The following is a 23,823-nucleotide window of genomic DNA, read 5'->3' as shown; positions in this document are numbered from 1 at the left end:
GCATGTCACTGTGGCCTGAGACTCTTAACTCTTTTGGGAGGATGCCTAGAAGAGGAACCAGACCTGAGCCCAAAGGAACCTCTTTCTTACAGTACTGTATTTACGGGCAAACCGTAATGAAGGATCAATTTATTAATTTGATAGATGCAATCTAGGGAGTGCCCATCTGGCTCAAAGCCACACTTCCACTTCTACAGGACGCTGGAGTCAGTGATTAACTTCCCCAAACTCATTCTTCCATAATGTGAAGACAATAATACAGATTGGTTGTAAACCAGATATGTTTGTAGCCTGAAGTTCATGGAAAGGGTGATAAAATTATATGAGAAGAACCTTTCTGGAGGTTCTAGCGACAGACAGCAGCCGACCTTAGTCCATTAAAGAAGAAAGTGTGCTCCACTGTCCGGAAGGGCTTTCTTTCCTGCTGAGTGTGTGGCTTTAGGAGAGATGGACGGGACCACGAGGCGAGGAGGAGACCCCGCCTGGCCGGGCAGAGCGGCTGAGCCACCCTGAAGGGAGGTCACTGCACCAGCAGGGCTACAGCCAGACCGACCACACGCACACACACACACACACACACACACACACACACACACACATATAAACAGAGAATATAAATTTTTAAAAGCCATTACAGGAAAGAATTTGCTACCATTAATTCTCTTCCTCAAAATGCTTGCCTGTGAGTCAATACACTTAATTCGTCACGCACCCAATGTTCTGGGAAGTTCTAGAAGTCCTTTTTGTCTTTTCCAGATGGAGTTAAGACATGGATCCTGCCTCTGAGCAGCATCGAGAAGATCGGAAGGCACAAAGGCTGCAGTGTGCTGCCACCGCCGCCTTCACTTCCTCAGGCACAGGAGGATTTCGACTCCTCCTTACGGTGAGAATGACCATTAAGGGTAGTTATTTGGGGGCTGAGGAGATAGTTCAGCAGGCTGAGTGCCTTCCTGGCAAGCACGAGGACCTGGGTTTGAGCCCCGGCTCTGCTGTGCCGGCCACCAAGCGCAGGCGTGGTGGTGCACACCTGCAGTCCAGCCCTGGGGAGGCTGAGAGAGGAGGATCGCCACGAGTCTAGGCTGCACAGCGAGGCCTTGGGCCAAATAAAGACATACAAAATAGAACAGAATGGATATTTTGAATCGATTTTGGATATTGAGGCTGCCACGACAGTGAAACGAAAGGCGCTGCCACAAGAGCGCTTCTGGAACTGCTTCAAAAAGTGGCCGGGATGGTGAGTGTGTACACAGGACGGGCAGTGTTTTGAGGGAGATTAATGGTAATCTGTGCTTGGCTTAATATTTTTAAATTTAAACACTCACTATGTTTTTCTATCAGACCTTACCTATATTAAAATGTAGTCACCAATGGAGCGGAATTAGGATGTGGAGTAATTACAGATATGATTATGTCATGTTGGAAAAGCTCTGATGAATGAAATCAGTGCCTTCAGCAGCTTGTTTGTCCCTCCTGCCGTGAGAGCACGCACAGGGAGTCTGCCTTCTGACCAAGCCCGCCTTCTGGAACCCAAAATTCACGAAGTCTCGATCTGGGATTTCTGGGCTGCAGGACTATGAAAATGTTCTGTCGTGTAGAAGCCGCCCAGTGCACAGTGCTGCGTAATGCCGCACCGCACAAAATGCCTCCCGGGGACCTTACTGCAGTTAAGTAACGAGCTAACCTAGGGAGGCTCAGTGCAAACAGCAAAGAAGGAAAGCCCACCCTTTTCGCGTCCTGGGGGTATGCTGACCTCAGCAAATCTCCCTTTTCCTCCAGCAACAGAATCTGATGATCCTCGACATTTGATGCGTCACGGCATAATCTAAAATTTTCACAGTAATTCACGTCAGGATATCACATTTAATTTTCTGAATTATAAATATTAAAGTTATCAAAAGGTACCTGAACATGTATTTTTAATAAGCATTCAACATGCAAAATAAAATCACTGTTTAGAAGTATGTTTATCTATTTTAGTTTTTTAATATTTTTATTTAAAAACAAGTAGCAATGCAAGGGTTTCAGAACAGGTTAGTAGGACAGTTACAACAGTTAATAAATTGCATATTGTTGTCTTTGTTGTGGTTATTCATGATACAAGATGCAGACAGGATATCCTGTCCAAACACTGTTAGTACAAACCTTTCTTCTCATTGAATTAGGAGAAAGTAGCTGTATATCTATCCTAACTATTTTGTATATACAGACACGAAATGGTCCTTCACTTAGATCCCCTTTTTTGTTTAGTTTTGTCCGAGATGGGCACTTCGTTACCATTTAAATATTGTAAGTGTGTGAATTCAGCAAAAAAATCCAATTAAATACCACGTTCAAAGTGCAGATCACTTAGATTTTTTCTACAAGGAATAACAAATATATAAAATCCAGCATTACATTATAGAAATATATATACAATTTATGTGAATATATCATTAGCTATACTAATTTGTAAGTATATACATTTAATATATAGTCATTTTTATATGTATAATACAAAACCAATATAAGATACCTGTCTCTTAACACTGTGGAGCGCATCCTCTGTTGCACAGAAGCCATTTGCAGTTTGTTATAACCCTCATTGTTAATTTTCAGTTTTAGTTCTTGTGCTTCAGGAATCAGATCTAAAGATCTGAGCCCAGCCCAGTGAGAGTCCCAAAGCTTCCTTCTATCTTTATTGGCTTTTGTACTTTCACAGCTGTGGCTCTTCATGTTCATCTGATGCACACTGAATTGGCTTTCGTGGACGCTGAGTGAGGGCTTTCCGTTTCCCTTCCTGTGTGGGTAGATGCCCAGTTCCTCTGATACTATTTATTTACACATATTGTGCTTTCTCCAGTGTATTCTCTTGGCTCTTTTGTCCAAAGTGAACTAAGAATGAACACATAGCGTCATGGTTTGTGTCTAGATGTCCCCACAAAGCCTCCTGCAGTCCTGCCAGGTGGGCTTCTCAGGCGGGGCTGCATCCAGGTCTTGTGACAGATTCACAGCCCAACACTGAGGTTGAGGGTGGAGTGCCACATGGCTCTGGAGCGAGTACACAGAATGCAGTGTGAAGGGTGGAGAGAGCTTGCCTCCTCCTCTGTGGCGTTGCTTTGCTGGCCCTCTGCTGCCCCGGGCCACCCGCCTTGGGGCCAGCAATTCTGGACGAAATCTCTACAAATTATGCAAAAGAAACCTTTCCTCTCTTAACTTTAGATGTTGGGCATTTTGTCTCAGTAATGTAAAAGGCAATTAAACACACGATATATTTTTGAGTTTCATTTTCTTTTCTTTTGATGTGTTCTAATTCCAGTTTCATCATGCAGTTTTGGTTACTCTAGCTTTTTAGTATCAATTGAAGTTTAATATTCTTTTATCACTAGCTTTGATCTTTTTGCTAAGGCTTGCTCTGGCTATCTGGGGTTATCTGAGCTTTCATTAAAAAAAGCTGTTACTTGTGCCCACGTAAAGAAGTGTGTAAGGAATTACCTTCAGTGAAATATAATAGGCACACAGCAAAAAATTGCACATGTTCTCATGTGCACGTGAAAGCTAAAAATATGTATTGTCACAGAAACAGAAAATTGAATAATGGTCAACAGAGTATGATGGGACAGAAAGAGAGTAGAAAGTGCACAGTTAATCCACTTGACCAGCCATTCTCCTGGATACTAGAAATAACTTCTAGTATTCTTTATCACAGTAAGGTAAACTATTTGCAATAATTAATTGTGTATTTTAATGTAGCTAGTAGAAAGGACTTCGGATGTTATTGAGAAAAAGAAATTATATTTGTTGCTAGGTATGATTGTTTTACATTATACAGATTTATTGAATATCAGAATACAACCGATACCCATGTATATTTATTACAAATCAATTAAAAGTTAAAGTATTTCAAAACATTTTGCTACTACACACCTTTAGAATGTCCGTGAGGCTTGTAGAATCTCGAGGCACACAAGTTGACTCATAATTGAGTTTTCCTAGATGATTCAAGGTAATTTAAGCCATTAAAAAAAACAGTTTGACTAAATAAAACTTGAACTTTTGTTTGAAAGAGAACATGAATTGGAATTTGGATTGATCTGAGAGTTTGTGTCATTATTAGTTCTGTCATGTTAAATAAATTTTTATTGTTTTTAGCATAACTTTCACCTTATTTAAATGAAATCATCTATGAAGCAGGAATGAAATTGACTAAATGAAGTAATAAAAAAGAATTTTGTTAAACTTATTTAATTTTAGTAGTTTTTTGGTGAATACTATTCTACACTTAGGAAAAAGCCCAACGTAAAACCTATATGTGTTTCAAAATAGACCTTAGATGAAATTTAATTGGATGAAATCCCTCTAATATCTTATTTAATTAAATGTTACTATATTATCAAATTCAAGCCTTGAAATAAATTCTACCTATTTTTGGATTCTTATTAGAACTTGGTTTTCAGGCTTTCTTACTGAAATAAAAATATTTTTAGCATTCTCGTGTGAACAAATTCTGCTTCAGAAAGCATTTTAGATGTGGCTTGCTTCACCTGAGTCAGTGTTTATGGTGCACTTTCTTATTGATGCAATGTGCGGTAGTCCTAAATTTTCTGTTGTCTTTACTCTAATTTGCTTAAATATGCTTCATCATAACTGTCTAAAGTGGCATAGCTGGTGTTAAATTTTCACATTAATTCATCTTCACAAATGTTATTGAGGGACCAGGGAGATAGCCAGTAGACTAAGCGCTTGCCTTGTAAGAGCAGGGTTCTGAGTTCAATCCCCAGTACCGAAAAAAAGAAAGAAAGAAAGAAAGAAAGAAAGAAAGAAAGAAAGAAAGAAAGAGAGAGAAAGAAGTGTTATTGGCTCACAAATTTCTTTGTGAAATTGACCAAACAGGTACTCTTTCATGCTGCTCTAAGACAAATTAATGCAAAGCCAATTAGTGTAAATGATTAACATAATTCCACAGCCCTACTAAACACAAGCTCGGAACCATTCTAGGATAAGATCCTTCTCCACATCCTAACTTGCCAATCCTGTTTGCAAAGGTCATGGTGAGGAAAATATTAACTAACTTTTATGTGAACAAAATCAATTGCACTTGTTGCAAGAAATAAAATTAGACAATTATATCTCCCAAAAATATTTTAAGACTATATTATACATGCAAGAAATATGTTCACAATAAGACTACACCTCAAACACTGTTTCTAATGACATATTTCTTATAACTTGAATAATATAAAATTTAAATTTATTTGTAATAATTTGAAGAATGCTTCTCTTTTTCTTTCCTACTGTAATCCTTTAAGCTGTTGAAATCCCTGCTTCATTTATTTAAAACCATGAAGGTGCTTGTGTATGACTAAAAAGTGAAAAGTAGGAAAAGATAATTGATTTTAACAGAAAGAAATGGGTTTTTATAATTTTTAAATGTGGGATTTAAGAAAGTCCAGTATTCCCAAGAAAAGATAATATGAAAATTAACTTTTCAACATAAAATGGCTAATGACTTTATTCTTTAATTTTTACATGTTTCTGGTTTTACATGTTCATTTAGCTTTACTCTCATTCATGACAAATGTCATAGGAAAATAGACATGGAATCAAGTTTTTAAAAATTTTTATTTGTTTATTTATATATGTATTTTTTGTATTTTAGGGAAGGAGTACAGGGTGTTCAGGGTCTCACTGCTAGATCAGACTCGTAGTGATCCACCTGTGTGCAGCCTCCCAAGAGCTGGGATTACAGACGTGCGCCACCACAGTCTCAATTGCCTCTCAGCGTGCCCTGTTGGTGGGACCAGCACAGCAGACCCAGGGATCGAATCCCAGTCCCCTGCGCGCCTGCATGCAGGCTCTTTAATCCACTGAGCTACTTGGCCAGCCCTTTGATTTGTTACTTTGGACAATATAATTGCTTAGACAAATATGCATGCAGATAATAGTGGATCATATTAAACACTTTAACATAACTGTGCAGATTGTCCTTCGATGCCTTACTACAACTCTACCTGCATTTCTTCAGTCTTAGCTGCACTGTTGAGTGTAAAACCATAATAATAACTGTTCTGCATTATTACATTAATGGAATTGTTCTGTATTTCCTTTTGAATTAAACTTATGTCTAACGCAAAAGGGCAACACACAGTGAGTCAAAATTCCATAAAATATTAGTTCACTGAGTATCCGAGATGTTTCAGCAGTTAGCCTATTTCACACTTGCTTTAAGGAAATCCCCCTTGCAGGCTTCTGAGCAACGTTTTCAGCATACTCTGCTAGCATGGGGAGCTCTGCACCCCAGGAGACAGTGAGTTTCTTATGATATTAATTTTAAAAGCACAAATATCATCGATGAATATAACTTGTTTCATTAGTGTCAGGCTTCCTTATTTCATTTTTAAAATAACAATATAGTATAAAAGCAAATCCAAACAATCACAATTTTTCATTCTTTCAAGTATAAATGTTATTCTATGAAAACACCATAAATCCTGCAATACTGTTTTAAGAAAATCACTATAAATTAGAATACATAAATAATTTCTACTTTGCCTCTTTAAAAGTGTACTCAGGGGCTGGTGAGATGGCTCAGTGGTCTAAAGCACCTACTTAGAACAAGCTTAGCAAAGCACAGGGACCACGGTTCAATCCCCCAGCACCACATGCCAGCCTGCCCCGCCCACTGGTGGCTGAGCTGGACACACACACACACACACACACACACACACACACACACTAAAATAAAATAAAAACACTTTTAAAAGTGTACTCAATGGTTAATGCTTAATATTGACAACTGTTTATGCTTTTCAAGCAGAGTTTGGGATGAAAAAGAAACTGTTTTATGAGAACGTCTGGCTCTAAGAAACAGGATTAGTACATGTATTAACACAAACAAGGTGTGTAGTCACTGCTTTGATTCATATTATGACACTGGCTGTTCTATCTTGCTTGCACTTACACCATCCGTCCAGGTGTTTCCACAGTGGAAAAAGTATCAGCTCAGAGGAGTCACGATGGCTTTGAATTTGCAGATCCCGGAAAGCATAACTAGAACCGCTGAAAACTTACTGATACATCTTAAGAATCACTTCCCTAATACGGGATTGCTTACAGGTTTTCTAGATCAGTCAATAGAGAAGGCATAATGGCTTACCAAGCTCTATGGCCAAGGGGCTTTGGAGAGAAGGACTAGGAGTGAAGAAGCCAGAACAGTGAAAGGCAACTGCAGATGAGGGAACTGCTGGTGCTGCTGAGGCTGCAGAACAGCGAAACTGCTTTTGGAAAGCCGGCGGTCTCACTCCCTGGTGCTGAGGGATGAAACTGTGGGCTAATAAATTTATTTAACAGATACAAAGAGGAGAAGCAAGAAATACTCTGCTAGCCAGGAGAGAGGGCTTTGCGTAGGATATTCAAGAAATCCTTTGCATAGGACTGTCAAGTATTAAAGAGGGAGCTCAGGCATCCCAAGCATGGCCCTACTATTACACATTGCTCTCTTCAGTGCAGCTGCTTGGTTCACAGGTATCAGCATGTATAGTTAGTCAGGATGAGAATGCTACCAATTAACTGCTTATTTCAAAAACCTGCTGAAGATTCTCAGGATCATTGCCTTAACCATCTGGTGCATATAAATGTATGGCTTTGCCCCTGCCATGTTTCCTAGCTTTTCTTCTCACCCTGTCTTCATCGTTTAATCCTTAAGTTCTTGCTTTGCTTTTAATTGTATTATACCTTTCTATTTGTATTTCTTCTTCTGAGTTCTTATAGGAGAGAGACTGTACAATATTTACACATGTAGGTCTGGTTTATTTCACTTATGAATATATCTTCAAGTGGCATCTACTTAAATACAAAGGCTAAAAAATTACATCTCTTGTTATATAGGTCTTGCTTTATCTTGGTCTTAACCATACAGCAGAAAAGTATAAAAACGAGGTATAAAAAGTAAAGACATATTAATATGCTGAGCTGTAAATGGCTCGAGTCAACAACTTCTGACATTGCCAGTCCTAGGGATAACCCACTACTATTATGGACTACTGGACTATATTGGATTATTTTGCTAAATTCACGCACCTACAATATTTAAATGACAGCGGAATATCCATCTCTGACAAAACTAAACAAAAATGTGGATACAAATGAAGGACTATTTTGTATCTGTATATACAAAAAGGATAAATATACAGCTACTTTCTGTTAATTCAATGAGAAGAAAAACTGGTAATAGAGTTTGGACCAGATATCATGTCTGTCTCTTGTACTATGAATAACCACTAGGAAGACAACAATATACAACATATTAATTGTTGAAACTGTCCTACTAATCAGTTTTGAAACAGTATTGCTATTTGTTGCTCAGTAAAATTAATAAAAAATAAAAAATAAATAAAAGGGAGCACAGGGGCCGGCCAAATAGCTCAGTGGATTAAAGCACCTGCCAGCAGACTCAGGGGCGGGAGCTTGGATCCCCAGGCCAGCAGTGTGGCCCTGCCCCCGGGGGCACGCTGACATGGCCATTGAGACTGGGTGTGGTGGCATGCACCTGTAGTCCCAGCTCTTGGGGGGCTGAAAAACAGGAAGGATCACTACAGATCACTATGAGTCCCATCTAGTAGTGAGATCCTGAACACCCTGTAAACCTTTCCCTACAATACAGAAAAATAAAAATAAAAGGGAGCCCAGAATGTTGCATAAATAAATTAATCTTCATCTCACGTTAGACTATCTACACATATTTAATGGTCCAAATCATGGCATTCACACAGTGGCCATGCAGGGTCCCCCGATCATGTATTGGGAGGCTCCAGACACCCGAAGAACACTGGCATATGTTTTTGTGATGATCCCCGAAGGGTCCTGGCTTGACAGACTCTAGCTTGGGCTTTTGGCTATATTTGGGGCCTTCTGTCCTTATTATGTAACAGAACATTAATAGCTATTTCTACTTTTTATTCTAATTTCTCCTCTGCAGAGGTGAACCCAATTGACAGATAAAAGAATGATGGCTGCTATAGTTGTACTGAGGAGTACAGGGCAGGGCGAAGGGGCTAGCCAGGGTGCCCTTTACATCCCCTGTCCAGCGGGCCGTGGTAGATGGTGGGAGAGATCACAGAGTGAAGATGCCCACAGCCCTAGGCACCATCCATCTATCAAGCTGTCACCAGCATGGATCCCTTTCCTTCACACCTATCTCAGACTACAGACAGTGTGACTGGTGTATGGTGTGGCTCTTCCTCATATACTAGTTATAGGAGACAACAAGGACCATTTCTGCCAGTCAGACTGAGCTGAGACCTCAGAGGGGATGACAGACGGCTGATAGCGTTATAGTCCTTGTGTCTCCGTAGAGCAGTAAGAGGCTTTACAAGGAGCAGTCTGGGTTCCACAGCCTCATTTTCTATTAAGCTCTATTGATATATTTAGACTTCTTAGTTGTATTACTATAGTTTTTTTTTTAATTTTTAATCTTGGTAGGGCAAAGCATTTTCATATAAACTCTTTACTTACCAAAAATACGTCTTTTCATTTATAACTTCTTATTTTACTGTTTTATTTTCTTTTTTATAACAAACCTAGTAGCTGGCTTGGATCTTAAAATTAAATCTCTCAGTTCATAAATGCTTATATCTTAATTAAGACTGGATAGCCAGAAATCTTCTGAGGGCCTAGAGCGACTTTCTTCCCTTAGCCCAAGAACACCGCAGCCAGAGAACAAGTTAACACTGTAATTATAGTTTAAGAGTCATCTCAATGTACAAGAAATCTTTCAAGCATTCCAATTAGATAATAACATCAACTCTAATTATAATAACTATATATATTTATTAAACAACCAAGACTTTTGCGGTGGACCTTGGTGACTCTTCAGACTTTGTCAGAAATGCTTGCTTCCCCTCCAAGTGATGCCAAAGAGAAATCCACACAACTTTGCTATCTACTGGGGCCAGTGCAGGCACTACATTGTGTAAGTGCTACGTTTTTTCCATTAACCTCAGAAATGAAAGCCTCAGCCTTTGACTGACAGTACGAGGCTACCCGACATCTAGGAGCACAGGGGGAGCAACTTAGCAGACAGGAGTCACGGAATAGTAAGAGCTCAAGTGACTGAAGGAAGGAGAGTCAGGAGGGAGATTAAAAGTGCAGGCAAGAGCCCAGAAGGCAGAAGCAAGGCAGGCAAAACATTCGGCATTCAGCAAAAGATTATACGATAAAGACATTTTATCTTTTGTTGTACAAACATGCAATGTAAACCCAGCAAATCTATTGGCATTGTTTTGAGCCTGGCAGTGCCTGCAGTGCTTTATCTCATGACCAACCTGTATTTTGTGGACATCTTTGGACCAGCAGCTATCCTAGTGGTCTTTGACTCTCTGACCTGTGCCCACAGGAAGGCAGCAAGACAATTAAAAGGAGATAAACAGACATGAGGCCTTTCTCCCTCCTGGTTCCACTTGCCAAAGGGAATCCTGATAGAGAAAGGGGAGGCTTTCCCTCTAGTGCGTGTGCTGTGTCACAAGAGCACCATCTCCAAGGACCATCAGCAGTGAGTGCAAAGGGTGCCAAGTCACAGGTCTCTCCAGCAAGCTCACAGGAGAACCAATAGGAAGGAGAACAAGGGAGAACAGGCAGCCCTTCCCTCCGCTCCTGGGAGGGTCTGCTCAGACCACAGCAGTCAAACCTGTTCTGGGAGTCTCTGTCAGTGACTGAGCTAACCACTTGTAATTGGCTGACACGCACTGTTCTGAGTGGAAAGCCACAAAGTGAAAGTGAAGAGTAAGGATGGTGTGGGCATCAGTGACCTCCTCTTGGAAAACTGAACAAGCAGCAAAGATGTTATAGGAATGCTGCGGTCATGTCCTACAGTGATGGGGAATGAAACTGCTAAAGACCAGGAGGTAGAATGCAAAGAATGTATATACATACACATATGAACAGAGTAGGAGATACAAAAGCAAAGATGTAAAGCTCCCACCCTCCAGAGGGATTCTGAGTAGGATACCCAAGAAAACATTTTTATGTGGTTTTAAGGGACTTGTAGGGGAGGCCAGCTGTTGTGTGAGCAACACAATCTATACCCTGCACGAGACTACTTTTCAGGGTCTAATTTAGGCAGCACTCATGTAGGTCCTGTGCAGGATCCATGCTCTCTTGAGCCAAGGTCTTCCCTGATTGTGCCCCGGGGAGGTCCCCGGAAGTCATGGGACACGAGACAGATTTTCTTTTCTAAGATTACTACAGGGAAGTGACTAACAGCCTCCATTTGTGACTTTCCGATTCTCCTCCAGCCTCTGAGCAGATTGCCTCCTCAAATCATGGGTCCTGATGTCATCAGGTAGGTCTTTCTAAAAGTGGCTTACCTGTTAAACATTACCAGGTGTGGGTTGTGCCCTTCACCTTCTGGAATTAGTTTGCAGGGTCTCCTCATCTTGAAAAACAGAATACAATGAGCCACCTGCAGAAGCAATGTTTATTTGAAAAAGTAAAAGCAAAGAGTGAGAGAGAAACTGACTCTGCAGAGCAAGCTTGAGCTGAGTAAAACAGGAAAATAAAAGCAAAATAAGAGCAGACCCTGGAGGACTCAGAGCAGGCCACATGAGGAGAACCATCAAAGCAAGCTCTTCTTCGGGTCCACACTGTCCTGCACCTGACGAGCCCCATGAGAACATCACCATGTGGGACTGGAGAGGCAATGTCGGGATCTTGTGCTTTGGGCTCATGCCAGGCCCAGGGCCTCCTACTGCAGGCCTGCTCAGGTTCTCAAGGGAAATCCATGGAAGGGCTTAGGGGACTCTCCTACCGCGTGTTCCAGGATCCTGTGATTCATGGGTCAAGTCATCTTCCCCTGGCAGATTTGCTGCAGCCTAACCTTGTCTTTGCCTCACTAAGTCACGTTACCAAACAACAAGAAAGGCAGAGAAAGAAAGGGTTCCATTCAGTGTGATGGACGGTTACTGGAGTTCCTGGAAAGTCTGGTGGTACCTGGATAATAAGGTTGGCTGCCACAGAGGACACACTTATGCTGCTAAGATAAATTTCCTCGGCTACCAAAGTCTTACAATCATTACCAAGTGTAAAGTGCGAGTCATTGAATTGTAGGTTTTGTAAGAGAAAGTGATATAAACCTACCCCAGCAGAGTGCCCAGAGCTGCTGCATTGCGGAGTCTGGCGTCGGGGGCTGTGGTCCTGCAGAAGGGACCCCACCCCCATGTCCTTGAGGGCAGGCATTTAATTGAATACTAGGCCCAGGGCTTGGGTTTTATGGAGAAGTAGAAATTTGAGGAAAGAACACAATTTTTGTGGAGAAATTTGAGTAGGTATTGCAACCTGTTCAAGGAGGTGCTAGGGCACACTGCCATCTGCTTCAAAGGCAAAAATCACCACGGGTTAGCTTCAGAGGAAACCCACAAACCTTCTGGAAAAACTGCTTTCTCCAATTTTAGTATATATACTGCCGAAGCAAGCAAGTAAAAACTGCTTTCCCCAGAAGCTACGTTTTTTCCTATTCCCCCAAAAGCCTGAGTCTCTTCACCTCCCCTAAGCTTCCCTCCTGCCCTACACAGTTAAATGACATCTAGTGATCTGAAGTCCTACAGAGTTCATATTTGCCACCTGTGATGCCATGTGCAGATTTTTACCTCTTGGAAAAAATACCTTCCAATGAAGCGCAGGTTGTAACTATTGCTTGGGTAGTTCAGTTAGAGGATACATCTATTTGTATCTGATCGGGAACATTGTAAGTTTGCCTTACTAAAATTGTATGCAAATAAAACCTGGAGAAAAAATATGTACAGGTCAAGAAAGAGAAAATAAACTTAAATGTTTTTTGCAGACATAAAATAACACACTTATGCAAAATGTTTTTTTAGAAACATAATAAGGTAGAGTGATCTTAGGCACAATCAAGCACACCTGTGATCCCAACTTGGAAAGGCTGAGGCAGGAGGGTCCCTGCTGGTTGAATTCTCTCCTAAACTACACAGTGGATTCAAACCCTGCCTGGACTACCCAGGGAGACACTGTTTCAAACAAACAAACAAATAAACAAACAAAAAAACAAAACAAAAACCACAAAAAAGCTTGGAAAAAGTTCAAAGGGGAGTTTCACAATTCATGAACTGGAAACTTTAATTTTGAGTAAAAAACATTAATTTTATTAGATTTTCAGGATATGTTTGTACATTGCTAAATTCTGGCATTGGTGGTAACTGTAGGAATCTCCTCTTTTCTAATGATAGCTTACTTTTATACATAAACTTATTTTTCTTTTTGGAGTTTATCAATTAGATATTTGACTCTTCCTTAGTAAATTAGAAATGCTATTTCAGGTGAGTAATTGCAGGAAAGAATAATACATATTTTATAGTTTATCATGCAAATTAGTTGTGACAAAAGAAAATGTTCAAAATAAAAGTGCATTAGAGGAAGGGAAAGTAGCAGTTGGTGGGAAGACAAAAAATAAAACAACAAACAACAAACAAAAACTCTCAATGAGCTGGAAAATATTGCAGTAAGTAGTAAACATTAAGAAATTGGGCTGGGGAGATAGCTCAGGTGAATAAGCGCTTGCTTGGTAAGCACAAGGGCCTGAGTTCAATCCCCCGTTCTGCCAAAAAAAAAAAAAAAAGAAAACAAAGAAAAAGAAATGGATAGGGCCCGTGAGATAGCTCGGCAGCATCAAGTGCCTTTGCAAGCTTAGGCGAAGCTCAGCGGCCGTGTTTTGGTGCCCAGCACCACATGCGGGCCGCTGAGCCAGCCACAGAAAAAAAAAAAAAATAAAAAGAAAAAGAAAAGAAAAGAAAAAAGAAAAAAAGAAATGCATACTGTCAAAACAAACTTTTTAAAAATGGCAAAAACAAGAAAGAGAAGAAAATATTTGAGTAAAAAAAAATTTACAGCAATGTAATCGATAGGCCTTGACAACAACTAGGCATGTTTCAAATTTTACTTTTATAGTATCCTGTTTTCTTTTATTATCAAATCTTAAATCATCATTAACTATTCTAAACTTAAATTATTAAGCTAATATATATATATATGGTATATCATTAACTATTTTAAACTTAAATTATATATATATATATATATATATATATATATATATATATATATATATATATAGTATTTTAGAGAAGGACCTACAGGGTGTTCAAGGGCTTACTACTAGATCCGACTCACAGTGATCTGTCTGTTTACAGCCTCTCAAGAACTGGGATTACAGGTGCATGCCAACACACCCAGTTTCAACTGACTTTCAGTGTGTCCCCCAGGTGCAGCTGGCAGGGCAGGCCCAGGGATTGAACACCCAGTCCCTGCACCTGCTTGCAGGCCCTTTAATCTGCTGAGCTATTTGGTTGGCCCTGCTAAATTATATCTGGAAGCCCCTGGATCTCAAGTGAGAATAAAGGTAACGTAATCTTGAAATCTGGTAGAGATACAATGTAGGAGGCTTGGTTTTCCCAAAAGCTATATAGCTTCTAATAAAAAAAAATAATATTGAGAAAATTTTGAATAACAAACAAAATTAGAGTGAGATCCTGAGACCTGTAATCATTTTTTAGTGAATAAGAATGAGAACCTTGGAGACAGAGTCCACAGAATGTACATCTTCCTGACCTTAGTTGACAAGGAGTCTGCTGTGAGTGTGGCGGGTCGTGGTGGGCAGTGAGCGCCCTTTCTTGGTATGATACAGCACGGCCTGCCAGGAGTAGCTCCTGCTGGGCCACTGTAATGACCACCAAGACATTAAGAGCTCAATAAACTACAAAAATTGTGTGTGGCCTCAGGGCACACGGTGTAACAGTGGGCAGCTGATCAAAGCTTCCAGGAAGAATGGACGCAAGCTGGTAACACAGAAGAATGCTTGCCTGTGAGGACGTGGTCGTCTTGGTGGCAGGGATTTTACAGGGTCCATGTCTTTCTTGGACAGCAGAGAAAATAGGGCCAGTGAATCAAAGTGGTACACTAAAAACGTTGACGCACTTTCTGTAATGCAAATAAGAGAACTGCCAGGGTAGCTGTCACTTCAACACATGTCAGATATTCAACTGAAGTCATGTGTCCAGGTTTGAACCTACATGAGAGCAATAGCTGAAGGCGGAATTAAGCGTTTTAGAATATGAACACCCTTCTCAGAAGGGGAACCCTAGAGTGAAAGGTTAAGAAAGAGCTAAGCTTGCTAAAATTGTGTGAAAGGCTTCGTTGCATAGATCCTTCATTTAGGATCTTTGGAACCATTCTAAATGTTCCCTCACCTTTGTGCGATCGCATGTTCTGAGAAAGGGAGACTGGAGAACAGGATGTGGTCCGCAGTCTGGGCGTGGGGTGGACATACAATAAAACATGCATTTTCTACGTATTAGTATAAAATTTAAAATATTGATATAGAAAGAATAAAGCAAGAGAAAAATAATCAAGAAAACAATAGGACAAAGGAAGACATTTTAATAATTTCATAGGTCTTGTCTGGAGTTAACAAACAAGGAGTTTAAAGCGATTATGATGTATATGTTCAAGAAGATAAGAAGATGCAAAATAACAAACGGTTTAGAAAATTCACCATTGTGCATTTCACAAAAACAAACCAAGTTTAGAAACTAAAGAAAGCACTTAGAAATAAACATTGCATTTGGAACATCAGCAGAACATTTCTTGTCATAGTTGGTGATCAGAGAAGCAGCTAGTACTAATAATATGGAACGCAGCCATGCTAAAAACAAAACAAAACAACAACAAAAACCAGTGGAAAATGGGAGGGGGTTGTTAAACAACAGACGGCTATAAGAGAGATATGAGGGCTGGTCAGACAGCTCAGCACAACAAAGTGCCTGCTTAGGCAGATGCAGGGACCAGGGTTCGATTCCTGGCATGCAGTGCTGGCCCTGCCCCAGGGCACTGAGATGGCAACTGAGACTGGGTGTTGTGGTGCAAGCCTGTAATCCCAGCCCTTGGTAGGTTGGAAACAGGAGGATCTTCATGAGTCAATCCATGCAGTGAGACCCTGTAGACCCTGTAGACCCTATACTAAATGCATAACAAAAAGAAAAGTAGAGAAAGAGAAATGTGACCTAAACATAGTATGTCTGTTCTTACCTGTTCTATCCATGGTTTAAGTAAAAGCAATTTTAAAATTAAAGTAAAACTTTTCTAACTGGTTTCGCATTTTTAATACCCTTGATCATCTTTGAAGTCATTTTACCAATTTATAAGAAAATCTTATACTTTTTAAGTGAAATTAAATCTTTAAATTAATTTACAGTGCACTGTCATTTTTATGTCTCATTCTAGTAATTTCTACATCATGCCAGTTACTTACTTTTAAGAATATTCACACTTAACTTTAACATTTTTATTATTCTAAGAAACCCTGGAGGTTTCTGAGTATTTAATTTTGAATATATTTTAATAATACTTTGACAGTTTTGAATATATTTTATATTGCATTTCTCAAAAATCTTTCATGATAATTAAGGAGGATAATTGATTGAAATTTATCAATATTATTTCTTATTACTGCCCCAGGTACAATGGTCACAGGGTAATAGGTACATTTTAGTGATTCTTACACTCTTTTAGATACAGTTCTATGTCCTGCATAAATTCTTGTCAAACTACATTTTAAGAGAAATTTAGTTGTGCCAACTAATAATTTTGATTTGTACCCAGTGTATATAAAGCTTTTCTTTTCTTTTCTGTTTTGTTCTGTTCTGTTCCATTCTGTTCTCTTCTTTTTTTTTCTTTTCCTTCTTTTTCCTTTTCTTCTTTTTCTTTTTCTTATTTATGTATTTCTTACCAGGTCTCACCAGCTCAGACTCATAATGATCCTTCTGTTTTCAGCCTCCCCAGCACTGGGATTACAGGCATATGCTACCATACCCAATGTAGGTGATCAAGGACAGGGATTGAACCCCAGTCCTTGAGCTTGCCTAAGCAAGCAATTAATCTGCTGAGCTATCATGCCTGCCCTAATTTTTATTTATTTATTTGTTTATTTTTAGTGTGTGTGTGTGTGTGTGTGTGTGTGTGTGTGGCCAGCTCAGCTTGCCCTGGGGGTGGTTCTGGCACTGTATGTGGTGCTTGGAATCAAACAGCAGTCTCTGCACTTCCCTAAGCTTGCCTAAGCAGGTGCTTTAGATCACTGAGCTATCTCACCAGCTGATTTTTTATTTTAATAAAATTTAAAACAGTAAAATAGAATAACAATAATTAATATATTGTGTACTGTTATCTTCACAGTAGTTGCTCACAGTACAAGATGCATCCTGTGTCTGGTGTTCTTAGCAATTACTTCAAAGCTAAGAATAGGTAATAAAGCAGTCATTGTTAATGTCCTGTTGCCTTGTTTGGAAATTCTGTATCATTTTTATGCTCTTTTGTGTCTAGTTTTTGAGTTTGTGCTTGTTTTAATTTCTTCTAAAATAACACTTAAAAAAGAAAAAAATATAAGCATAAAACAGTGTCCAAACAATGTTATCACAAACCTTTCTTTTCACTGAATTTAGAGAAACTAGCAGTATGACTATCATAACTTATTTCCCCTCCCTTCCTTCCTTCCTTCCTTCCTTTCTTCTTTTCCTTATCAGAGTTTCTCTTTCCTTTTGAAAAATGTCTTCCCAATTCACAGCATCTATTGTACATTGTGGTTCTTGTTTACTTTTTTCAGCTTCTCACACCAGGGAGACAGCATGATGCTCACATTTGTGGGTCTGCTTTATTGCACTTACGAGTGTGGTCTCGAGTTGACAATGGAAAATGAATATAGAAGAATGTTCAGCATCACTGGACATCCATTTCAAAATCTCCAGCTTGGAGTACTTTATTTTATTTTTTCTGCATACCATGTTTGTTCATATTCTACATGATTAGACATGCAGTAGACTCCAAAGCATTTATTCAGTACAACGCCCAGAGATACAAAAACATCTGCGCTCCAGTGTTACGTACAATTACATCCTCTAACTTTACATTGTTCTATATTTTGAGAAAGTGGGTCTACATCTGAACATTTTTGTATAGAAATTCTCACTACTGTTAATCTTTTATCAGTAATAAGTTACCAAAATAGAAATATTTTACTGTTATGTATGAAGCTGTAGGTAGACATACAGATATTGATATAGATATTACATATAAAATATACTTTTGCTGTGGGGACCGAAATGATAATTTAAAATTTTGATGTATTTTAATTTGTCCCATTTGCATATAATTTTCTTAAAGTATCATTTAATTATGCATTTGGTGTGTACATTTTTGTGTCATTGTATGCTAATGATATTCAGCCATTAGGCAGCAACATACAATGAAACGGAAGGCATTCAGCCTTTGTGCTGAGATGCATGAGCCTTTTTCTGTTCAGATTTTTGGGAGACCATTAGCACAGGGTGGTTTTTTGGTGTTTATTTGTTTTAGTGTTTTTTAGATGAACACACAAAGGTAATGACCCAAAAACCAACTCTGGCTAAAGGTATATGGAATAAGATAAAACAAAATGGGGACAATAATCTAGATTATTGAGTGTGGTTAAACAATGTTAGGACCATCCAGTGGGGCACAAGATTTCACACTGAACCATGGTCAGAGTGGAAAATTTTATGCCATTTTAATAAAAAAAATTTCTTACATGCTGACATGTAAAATTATTTGCCTTCTTATCATAAGCCTGGGAAAAATCACTTTGAAATAGAATCCAAGCTAAAGTACTTTAGAAAAGAATGCAATTAGTCTTCATAGGAAGAATATTTCTCAGGGAGAAAAAAGAAAATACAGTTCAAAACGATGGTAAATGAAAAACGACTGAATCACAGGATGACCTAGATTTTTCATATCTTCTGAAGCACTGGAAAGCCTGGAAATGTACCTGTACCTAACAGGATGGAACAGGAAATATTGCCATTAAGACCAACTGAAAGAACTCCATGTCTTGAGCAACCCAGATTTATTTGTCGAGTGATGTGTCCACAACGGGGTGTGCAGGATGGCATTGGAGGAAGACACTGGTCACGTGATAATCACCTTATGCGGTTGCAGGTTCACCGTACGGAGTGGAGTGGATTCGAGGGTGTGAATGTTTCCCCTACAATTCAGATGAAGAAAGCTTCTGATTCAATGGAAACAAGTATTCCTTAGTCACGAGGGATGGTGTCGTGGTTGTCCTACACAGTGCTCAAGTTGATGACTCAAAGGAGGAGGCTTTCACTCGCCACCAGATCTTCACCTTGATCCTGATCCTCAAATATGGCGAATGGTTAAAAATGTACAGTAAAAGATGCATTGTCATAAATCCCTGTCACGATGCTTAATGTACACCCTTGGTCCAAACTCTAACCTCACTGCTTTTGGAAACGTGTCTTTTATTGTAATAAGTTTTTTAATTTAAAGATTCATAATACTTTTCAGTCACTCATGTGTATGTGCTTTGGTAGTTCTGCCACTTTTGTCATAATTTAATTAAGGCATTGGAGAAAAAATATAAAGCATAGCAACTTCATTATTTTATTTAAAATTAAATCAGTTTCATTGATAATGTTAGGGACACGGCTTTATCATTAGAAAAAACAACTCCCAAATTTTTCAAATCCAATGTTAAATATTATTATTAAATTTAATGTTAGAAAACTAGCTTCATACCACTTCAAAACTTGGATACTTTGATGCCAAATTTAAAAGAATAGCTGAATAAAAAAACAAATAGAGTCCATAATAACTTTATAGATAAACGTATAGAATTGGGTGTATTCAATGACATTAATGTAATAGCTCATGTTTAAAATGTTGACTTTTCATTGTCAGTTCAAAATTAAAACATTATTTTATTGATTATGTTATTCTCTTTATTAATTTGACATTTGTCATTTTTATATTAGGCAGCAGGACACGTGAAAATAATGACAGCTTTACTTTTGTAAATATTCCAATAGACAAGTTGTGGCTCTGACTGTTTCACTTATTATCATGTTTATAATTACCTTACTTAAATATCTTCTATGATATTCATTAAAAACACTATTAAATCTTTAGTAAGGAAGTTAATGGAGAAAAGAATATTCAAACAACTGGAGACGGCTGGGGATTTATCTCAGTTGCACAAACCCCTGCCTGGCCAGTGCAAGGTCCTGAATTAGATTCCAGGTACAAAAGAAAAATACAAGACAAAATCACTGAAATAACCCATAATTAATAATCTGATGTTTTCTGCAGCCTTCTGAAATATATATTGTTTAATTAGTGTTTATATAGAGATACTTTGAAGGATATATGTAAATAGTAACACTTAATGAAACAATATACATAAAATATTTAACAATCAGAATTTGTGAAATTCCATTTGAGCAATAGATAGATAGATAGATAGATAGATAGATAGATAGATAGATGGATGGATGGATGGATGGATGGATGGATGGACGGACGGACAGACAGACAGATAGATATTTCTTTTCATCAGGTAATGTTGAAGACCACTCTTGAGCACATTTCCTTGGGCCTACTACTGCATTGCACTGCAATTATTTCAAGTGAAGATCAATTTTCATTCAGAGTTTGAATGAACTCAGACACAAGAATTTTTTCTTCTTCCTATTCTTCATTTTGTAGGGATTATAATTCATAGATAAGTTTGGCTACATTTCAATAATGAACATATTTGAAAATGAAAATTTTTTCCTTTGTTTTTTAGCAAAATATTTTAAAATATTACTTATTTACAGTACCTCATTTATCATAAAGGAATAAAATTTCCTTCTACTTAATAGTCATATAACTGGTAATCTCCAAGATTATATGATGAAATTTGAGTAACAAATGACTGACAGTTTTGTGTGTGCACGTCATGGATTCACCAAACTCTGGACTTTCTGCAGTACTATTTATGATCATCCCCATAGCTTGCACTTTCTATGTATTAAGGGACCTAGGGCGGGCCTGGTGTTTGTCTTATTACCTATCATAATACCCTCTTTTATTCTCTAATGTATTCCAATTCAGAATGTGAATCTTATAGTCATTTATTTTATGTAGAATGAAGTAGATATGGGAATTGAATCAACTCAGAGGAGCCTACAGATTGTATTTAATATTGTTCCACCTAAAATCACTTCAAAATACACCTCGTAGAATAAAGCCTCAACAGAGTATATTTTGATATCTTGTGTCCAGGGAAGGACTCACAACTAATATTAAGTGACAAGATTTTATGAGCAAGAGAGGACTAAAGTACTTTATTACCACCAGGCTCTGGAGAATCACCTCAATAACTTAGGCCCTGAAACATCTAGTGATGTTTGACAGTATTTCTTTGCTTGAACGTGATGGTTATAATACACTACAATTAAATTAAGTTGAATAGTGCTATTACTATAAGCTGTAGGATATCAGTTTAAAACATTTAGGTAATTGAAGTTAAATTAACAGATTTTTTTTATAAATCATTCTCAGTAATGGTGAACTCTAAAAAGTAAGGAAACCCTGAGATTCCATTTTTATCATCATTGACAGGGTTGGCAGGGTCTCAGAATGTCCACTGAATCCTGTAATAACCTTACGTATGATGTATACCATGAGTTGAAGGTTTTACTGTGGCTTTCAATTTAATTTATGAAGTAGCTGAATAATAAAACGAAAATAAGTCTGTAATGAATTATTAGTACTCTGGATGCTTGTTTAGTAATGTAGTTTATGATTATTTTTATTTTTTTAAAGAGAATGCAAAATGGTCATAAAAAGAAAAAAATTAGAAATGGTACAGAATTGCACTAAACAAAATAATATGAATTTGACAGTGTTTGTTGTACTGCATAGTGTTGTCCTCTAATTGTTCAGATTAACAGATATAAGCAAGCAAAATTGTAAAAGGAAAAATAAGTTATAAGAAATGAAAAAGAGAGAAAAAGGAGAAAAATGAAAAAAGAAGAGAAAGAAAAGCATTAAATTCTCCTTTCTATAGACCAGCAGGAATCAACAGTACAATTATTCTAACCATCCTGATGCTTCTCAGATGAAAAGATACAAATGACAAATACGAAAAAATATTCCACATTATTGGTCATTCAAAAAATGCAAATCAAAACAAGACTAAGATTCCATCTCACCCCAGAAAGAATGGTTGTTATCAAGAAGCCAACCAGCAACAAATGCTGTATGGGTGGTGGGAATAAAGGAACCCTTCTTCACTATTGGAGGGAGTGAAGACTGGCACAACCACTATGGAAATCAATGTGGAGATTCCTCAGAAATCTAGGATTGTAGGTCCCTTTCAATCCAGCTATTCCCCACATGGGTATATTTTCAGAAGAACCAAAAACCTCATAGCACAGCAATACATGTGCATCCATGTCTATAGCAGTGCAATTTTCATAGCTAAATCTTGCACTCAACCCAAAGGCCAACCAAATGAGGAAAGGTTAAAAAAGATATATTTTTATCCAAAAGAGTATTATTCAGCTATGAAAACAGATAAAGTGAGGCTTCTGTAGCTAAATGGATGCAGCTAGAGGCCATGTTCCTAAGTGAAATACGTCAGATCTGCACATGCAAACACTGTGTTATCTCCCTAGTGTAAGAACCTGGAAGAGTAAATAAAGACTGAATGGTGCAGTGGGATTGCAGGTCTGCACCAATATGCCCAGTTTTGGGGCTGGCACAGCATGCCCGAGGTTCCAGGGTGGCAGGGCATGTGGTACCGAGGATCTAACCTGTGACCTTGTGATTGCCAATCAGGCACTTAGGCGACTATGTCCCTGGCCCTTAGCTGTGTTTATTAGCACAATTTTTGAAGATACATTTTTTTTCCCTACTGTGTATTCTTGGTACTTTTCAAAGAGTTCTCTTTTCTGTTTAGTTTGTATAAATGGAGCATCACCATATTATTTTACCAAGGTACATTTATACTATAATTTGAGAATAAGAAAATGTGTTACTCATTGTCACAAATGTTTTACACTATTTTTGGTGATAGCTTAAGAATATTTGTTGCCTTATATATTGTAAATGAAATTTTAGCCATCTATTATAAAGAATAAGTTGCTATTTGCTACACAAAGAATGAAAATCACAAACACTACACTGTATGAACAAAACAGGGGAAAAAGGATAAAAGATACCTCAAAACTACATTATGATTTTACTTGTTTGAATTTATAGAAATATGATGAGATTAAATCTTGCACGAGCTGGAGAGATAGCACAGCAGCTTATGTACCTGACTGGCTAGCGCAAGGTCCTGAGTTCAAGCTCTAGTACCAAAAAAATAAAAAGAAACTTGAAAAATTACAGTAGTGGTGGCTTTTAAGATTTCTATGTTTTTGGGTTGATGGTTTTTACTTTGTTTCTTTTATGAAACAATAAAACCAAATTCCATGACACAATACCATGAGAATACCAATAACCCAAACACTGTGTATAATTATCTTGAACATAGCTACCCATAGTACAGGACATGGACTAAGAAAAAAAATCCCTTCTAAAAAAGAAATAGTCATAGATGTATTCACATTTGATGCTTTTTCTAGTTTGAAATTTTGTACTTGAAATTAATTTTATTTTCACACATTGTTCTCCTGGTCTTGTTGAACATTTTTTGGTAGCAATCTTGGATTTTCTGTCAGGCAAATGTTCAGTGGTTGAGCTTTATTTTGAGAGATGCATTTTCTTTCAATGTCAGGGACACTTTTTCTGTTCTTTTTTCTTGAGTTTGTCTGCATTAGAATGAACAGCTATTTTATTGCTACAGGGCCTTCACCCCTCAGTCCAGACAGGAGTTTGGGGGACTGTAAAATTTCATCTACAGCTGCTGTTTTTGTTCTTAGCAGCTCCCAGACACCAAGACTATATCAGGTGTCATCCATG

The sequence above is a fragment of the Octodon degus genome, unplaced genomic scaffold (assembly GCF_000260255.1).
Source record: "Octodon degus isolate 3935 unplaced genomic scaffold, OctDeg1.0 scaffold00084, whole genome shotgun sequence".
Lineage (NCBI taxonomy): Eukaryota > Metazoa > Chordata > Mammalia > Rodentia > Octodontidae > Octodon > Octodon degus.
This window is presented reverse-complemented; position numbering follows the sequence as displayed.